Source organism: Patiria miniata, unplaced genomic scaffold (assembly GCF_015706575.1).
Source record: "Patiria miniata isolate m_02_andy unplaced genomic scaffold, ASM1570657v1 HiC_scaffold_6, whole genome shotgun sequence".
Taxonomy (NCBI): domain Eukaryota; kingdom Metazoa; phylum Echinodermata; class Asteroidea; order Valvatida; family Asterinidae; genus Patiria; species Patiria miniata.
This window is the reverse complement of record NW_024037073.1, coordinates 7,421,546-7,428,691: the sequence shown is the minus strand read 5'-3', so window position 1 is coordinate 7,428,691 and position 7,146 is coordinate 7,421,546. Positions and strand designations below refer to the sequence as shown.

Here is a 7,146-nt window from a genome sequence, read left to right as displayed (position 1 = left end):
ATAGCTCTATGGGCCCACGCCACAGGGAACATAATTTGAAACTGTCTTGGGTGGATTTATTCGTTCGATGTTTCATTCAGAAGGGAGCTATATAAACAAGGGTAGTTAAAAACATTAGCCTCTCATTGATTTGCCTATTATGAGGGACCTACTTTAGTGCGGACTCATTTAATAACCATCGCTTGGGTTGTGAATCGGCCCACAACTGAGCCCGTACTAAATCTTGTACTTTGTAGCTATGGATTCGGTTTCCCTGCTACACATTGTGTGCTGCGGCTATCCATAGCCGTAGCGGATTAGATTCGCCGGGCCGCCATCAGGGCAGAAGATGCAGGGCAATGATGCAGGGCCGCATCGCGTTCATGTAATGCAACGCGTACGTACGTACGTGCATATACATGTACACAGAGCTGTATGGCATGTACGTCCGTACGTACATACATGTACACGTCCGGCCGGCCCCGTACTATCGTATCGCGGCTCGAATAGGATCAGTATAGTGCAGTACACAAAAAACCTTGTAACATGGCTGCCATTCGGGATATGTTTGAATGTGTATCGGTAGAAGCTAAGTGCCAGTTTGACTTTGATTAGCCTGCTTAGTGACTTTTGTTTTGAAGGTAAGCAGTCTGCTTTTGTGTAACATAGTGTTATTAGTGATTGAAAAGGGGGAAAATGCGTTTCAATTTAACGGGGCTCGTCAGTTACACGGCCGGAATCACGGATGTTCGATTCGGTTCGACGTTCATCATGTTCATGATCGACCGGCCGTCCAGCCCGGGCCCGGTCCCGTTTACCATGTTTACTGCGTACACAGTTCATAACAGGGAAAAATGTTGCAACCTGACGCCACTCTTTTCTTCATATATCATCTCAATGAAGGTCATTCATTGCAAAAATGATGATTAAGACATGACTATTGGACTGAGAAACATTTCCAATATTCAGCTAGCTGTATATTTCGAGAAAAAAAAAGCATTTTAGGCATGTTAGAATCTCGATTTCAAATCAAAAGTTACTGAATCATGTTTTGAATTGGGCCTGAATTCAGCGTCCCAGACACGTTCTCACTAATTTTGTTATCCCGAATGGCAGCCATGATTGCAGCTATGCGATGTCACGCACAGATCCTACGAATTATAGCAACCGCGCGCGCATGTGCGTCATGTCAACGTTTGCGCGTACTTCGCCGAATAAAAAAACGAACTACTAATAATGGAAATTTCCAACGGCGTTGAAAAGACCTTCCTTAGTTGATTTCTTTAAAATGACAGCTTGCCAGAAAGAATAATTTCACAGGGAGTTTAGTCCCCTAACTATCTTTCAACCAAGTATGTTTTTCAACACTATTTACGTCAGTTACTTTTTGGATAGCTGCAAATGATGGACTGTAGCTTTAAATTATTTAGGAAAACTGGCACTGTCATGATCGTCTAGGGCGATCGTGTAATGTAGGCTGGTGGCAGGGCCCCTATTTTGTTTTGATCAAATTAGAATCAAGAATTTTTTTTATTTCTGAAAAATGACATTGTCAACCTAAAGCAGACTTTTCTCAATGTACATGTAATGACACCACTTTGGTAATTTTATTTTTGAACAATTTCTTGGGGTAGAAATTATGATTTTCCTACGGGCCAGTCGGTGCTGTGCAACGCGACTTGCGTGTGCACGGTACGCATGGTACATCGCGCGGTGATCACCATCTTTATTTTCGTGTTACGTTTTGTTATGGTCATCATCATTTTATCCCCAAATTTCCTCAAAAATTCAAAACCCTGCCCTTTGACATACCCCTATATATATGTCTGCCAACTAGTTTGGTTGGTCAAATAATTGTGGCCTGCTTATGGCAAAATGAGGAATAACCCCCATCCTTTACTTTTTGAGTTTTATAAAAGGAAAAACTCTCTTGAGCTTGGTAATGATACCAATTTTATTTCTGTGGCCCATTTACTTCCAAAGATATGTCATGGTAAAGTCTGTAGTGCGTTGCCGAACTTCTGCGACCTCATTTCGAGAAAAAAAGCTTTGAAAAAAAGTTGTGTGTTGCACGTTGTGCATTGCAAGCTTTATTTGTACGTACATACGTGCGTGGAACAATTTTCTTGCATTATAAACATTTTCTGATTGCGTGCGCTGTAGACACGCGCTCACAGATTGGATCTTTGCTGCAATACGTCACGTATCTAAGAAACAAGACTTAGTTACAGCGCATGCTCTATTGCCTATTCATACAATGTGGTCCAATCAGACGTTGTTATTTTCATTACGTAGTGAAGCCCCGCGAACTTAACTAGACACTGTCATTGGCAACGTAACATTGCATTTTGTGCACCATTTTCCAGAGCTGATCATGAGTTGCCAGGCCAGTACCAGATTAATGACACTGCTAGAAATATACAGAGCAGGCAATATGCTTTCGAATAGTAACACACCAAGGTATACACAATAATTGATTCTCTTAAAATGTCACATTGAACTTGAGTCATTGTTGTTATTTAGAAGAAAATAACAGACAATTGTGGAAAAACTTAATCCAAAATCGATTTTGACATGATTTTTCACACATAGGCAACTTAAAACGCTGATAACTCAAGACAAAGTTTGGGGGAACATTCCTCATTTAGCCTCAGCAGGTCACAATTTAAAAGTGGATTTTGTTCTATAGGAACCGGCCCGTATACAACGCCCTGTCTAGCAAAGTAGCATGCTGTAAACTGAGAGAGTGAGATCTTAACCATAATCACTCATAGTACATATCAGGTTGTTCATACTACAGCCACCCCTTACCTGCCCCCAAACACATTCATTTTCACCTCACCTCGTGATTTCACCCAAGACGAATTTAGGAACCTCCGGCAATGCCAATAATTTTTATGAAAAAAGTATTTTACAGAATTTTAGATGCACACATCATGCAGAACTAAAGTTGGAGGCAGCTGGCCATGTAGTGATTGAAGCTGGAAGTCTAGCAGTATGTTACGCATGACATTGACAACACATGAGCCAGCCAATGACAGTGCAATATGTCATTATGAATATTTTTTTCTTACCAATATTTAGTTTATTTAATATACATTAGTCTTATTTTGAAGGATACTTTAAATACATCCAAAGATTGATTATTGCAACAAGCAACCTTGCGCGGCCTTATTATGGCCTAGTGGTAAAACTGTTGTGTTTCAAACAAGAGTCTGAGGTTCGAATCTCGATGAAATAAGTGACTGATTAGTAAATAGGGTTAAGGGAAAGGAGAGGGTGAGAGTAGAGTAGAGGAGGGAAAGTGGAGGAATAACCATAAAGGATACAACTTTTTTGCGCTTGGAAATTAATTGAAAAAAAAAGTGGAGGCAGGAGGCCTAGTATGAAAACGTTCCCATACTAGTCTCATGACATGACATGCATGATCATACATGTATACATGGTATACTTGCTACATGTATGTTTGCAGTACAGCGTCAACCCTAGTCAGACCCAAGGTTTTTGCTCAGTAACGATCGGTTGGATTCTGCCTCCAGTTGAATTGGCCTATACCCCCTCCGGTTGAATATACCTTCACTTACTGGTAAACAAAACAGATGGCATGTCTTTCGACTTATGAATTCGGACAGAAATGTATGCGCTGCTCCAAATACTTTTGTGTTCATTACATTCCACATTGAGAGGACCAATCAGATCCACAGTCCAGCCCATCCCCTGAAATCGCTACATTTACCTGATGACTAGTCTGTAAGGTTGATCATCTTTAACCCTTACCCTACTTGACCCTCCAACGCATGCCAATTGTGCCTCAAGAAAATCTCCTATGTTTTTTGCATGGCCCTCCAATATCTGCCATTTCATTTCAAGGGTAACTGGACAGGCACTCCAATACATGCCACAGAGAACAATGAGAGTCCTCTGATAACAAAGTGAGTGCCCCCAGCTGGTCAGTATCAGGCACCCTCCAGGGCCTCCAACTCCTGCCAATTGGAGCCTTCACTGCTACATCAAAGTATCCTCCAATAAACTGCAGCTGGAGGGCATTGGCATAACCAACTGACATGCAGTAAACTACCCTCAGAGAGTAAGGGTTAAAAGAGAATAATAATCATCTCCAAAAAAATGTTAAAAAAAAAACATGTTACAAGCCGCGCCTTTTCGTTATGTGAAAATTGGAAAACCTAAATAATATTGAGAGTTGAGACAGGGAAGTGAAGCACAATTGTATTGTAACAATCATACAAAAATATTTGGGAGACTGCAAGATATTTAAAGTATTTTTAGTAATATTCTGTAGTGGAAGGTTTCTTGAGGAAAACACATGCGCCAAGAGTAACTAACAGGGCTGTGAACATTTTGCAGCCTGTCTGGCCAAAGTGGCAGAAGGGTCAGGGCATAAATATCAATTTGTGATCACCTTTCGCAAATTGTAAAGTGCGCGTATATTGTGCATTGAAATTTATGTGCTTCCGATTTCGGAACTACTTGCTCAAGTTTGAAACTTGCTCGCTCAAGTTTGAAACTTGTGCGTGCAAGTTTAAAGCTATAGTCCATCATTTGTAATTAGTGCATTTTGTTCGTTTGAAGCAACAAACGTGTTCAAAATCTAATGAAGGATACTGAACAACTTACTTGATGAAGTTTCAGCTCAGCTTCAGTTGTATATTCCAAGAAAAACAGCATTCTAAGATCTCAATTTCAAATCAAAAGTTACTGAATCATGTTTTGAATTGTTTTGAATTGCAGCTATACATGTACGCGACGTCGCGCACTGATCCGACGAATTATAACAACCGCGCGCGCGTGTGCGTCGTTCCAATACTTGTGCGCGCTGCGCTGAATAACAAAACGAACTACTAATTTAAATTTTCCTACGGTGCTTCTTAAGAATCACCGTTGGAAATGCCTTCTTTCGTTGATTACTTCAAAATGACAGCTTCCCAGAAAGAATAATTTCACAGGGAGTTTAGTCCCCTTACTATCTTTCAACCAAGTTTGTTTTTCAACAATAATTACGCCAGTTACTTTTCAGATGGCTGCAAATGATGGACTATAGCTTTAAACTTACGCACGGTATCCAAATTGTGCTTGACAATACCATTTCCAAACATATTTAAAATGACTAGACTTTTCCTGCTTGCCTCATAGCCTAGGCTAGCCTGAATGCCTCTGGCCAGCTGTGCACTATCACAAGCTCTGTAGTACGGCCAGAACGATAAACGTTCCCTGGATGCCTGAAACTGATCATGCTGATTTGCTACCGACTTTGAGCGAGATTATCTTCTCATCCAGGACAGAGATTTCCAAAGTAAGGGTACCTGCTCATAGAGGAACTCATACCTTTCCAAAACACGTTCCTTTATCTAGAAATCTTCATCCATCTGGCCAAAAAATGATGATCAGTCATCAGCTCCCTAAAACATTGTCACAAAATCTGCAGCTCCAATGCTCATCAGGAATTCGACATTTAGAGCTGGAATTCAATGTAGTTTGCATTATTGGATCAAAAATGAAAGAGGCCATCAAATTTGGACTACACAAAAACAAAATGAACTAGAGGTTGTAGGAACAACCACACGGTGTTGGGCCATGGATTACTGCAAACTTTGCCACACACATCAACTTAAAATATGCATGTTTAAATCCATGTTTGACTTTTACAACATGCCGCCAGAGGGCGCTCTAACATTTGGTGACGTCACCTGTAAAATTTGTGTACAGTACTGCCTAGGCAGACACTCGCATCGTTGAAAGCAAGTTCGCATCTTCTGCCAATTACAAATAATAAGGCACTTCCGGTTTCGACCAGAAGGAAGGGTCACGTGATTTTGCACTTATTACCAAAAATGAAGACCCTGCCGTATTGTATTGATTGCCATAAAAAACAAAATCAAATCTGTAGCAGTTGATTTTATATTGATTTTCAAAGATTAAATCTAGAAATCTTTGATTGCTTGTAATATGATACTTGATGACGTCATTGTGATGTCATTACCAGAAAGTGCAAGAGCTATTTTAACTGTGCTATATATAGCCAAACCTTGATTATATGTATCACGGTTGATTTTTTTAGCAATTTTTGAAGGTTTAACCCTTACTCTCTGAGGGTAGTTTACTGCATGTCAGTTGGTTATGCCAATGCCCTCCAGCTGCAGTTTATTGGCAGATAGTTTGTCTTAACAGTGAAGGCTCCAATTGGCAGGAGTTGGAGGCCCTGGAGGGTGCCTGATACTGACCAGCTGGGGGCACTCACTTTGTTATCAGAGGACTCTCATTGTTCTCTGTGGCATGTATTGGAGTGCCTGTCCAGTTACCCTTGAAATGACATGGCAGATATTGGAGGGCCATGCAAAAAACATAGGAGATTTTCTTGAGGCACATATTGGCATGCGTTGGAGGGTCTAGTAGGGTAAGGGTTAAAGGTCTTTATTGTAACTTCCGATCTGATGACGTAATCAATTTTGTTTTCGCGCATAGGTCTTGTCTGCATTAAGCCTTAAGGTCATTATGTACAGGAGTTTTGAAGCGAATACCGCAAACTTCGCCACAGACATCAAGTGAAAATGCATTTTTCGCGTTTTTTTAACCTGCCGCTAGAGGGCGCTCCAACTCTTCATGGCCTCACCCATTATTTTTTTTGAAAGGTCAATCCAGGCACACACCAACACCGTTGAAAGCAAGTTCATATCTTTTTCCACTTTCAAATTATTAGGCACTTCCGGTTTCGACCGGAAGGAAGGGTCACGTGATTTTACGCGCACAGGATAAAAGGAAGAGCATGTATTATCATGTCGATTCCCGCAAAACTCAAGTTCCGGTCTCTCACGGTTGATTTTATATTGAATTCCAAAGATTAAATTTATTATATTTTGAAGTGATGTCACATGACCCATGATGACGTCATGATGAAGTAATTACAAAAAAATACATCTGCAGTGGGTTGGGCATTATGACAATGGAAGTTCATATATGTTTTCATTTTGACAAACAGTTCCGGAGAAGAATCTGTCTTGAATAAATAAAAGAATATTGAATTCTTACAATAACAATAGGTGTTTGGCTAAAGGCCCAACACCTAAAAATGGTCCTTTTCCCCTTTTATCCAAACCCAGATGAGATTAAACACACCTCATACCATGCAGCAGTCATCCACGAAGCTAATGA

The 7,146-nt window shown here is 40.5% G+C and overlaps 1 protein-coding gene across 2 annotated transcripts in view; it reads left to right on the top strand.

Annotated features, from left to right (window-relative positions):
* The first annotated feature begins 299 nt into the window (after nucleotides 1–299).
* Nucleotides 300–7,146, top strand: part of LOC119742938 (lysine-specific demethylase 4C-like) — a 46,852-nt gene continuing 40,005 nt past the window's right edge. Inside the window, exon 1 of one of the 2 annotated variants that reach the window (XM_038219210.1) lies at nucleotides 300–620. The gene's annotated coding sequence lies outside the window, so the exon portion shown is untranslated. The remainder of the gene's footprint in view (nucleotides 621–7,146) is intronic. The other variant, XM_038219209.1, reaches the window with a different exon arrangement.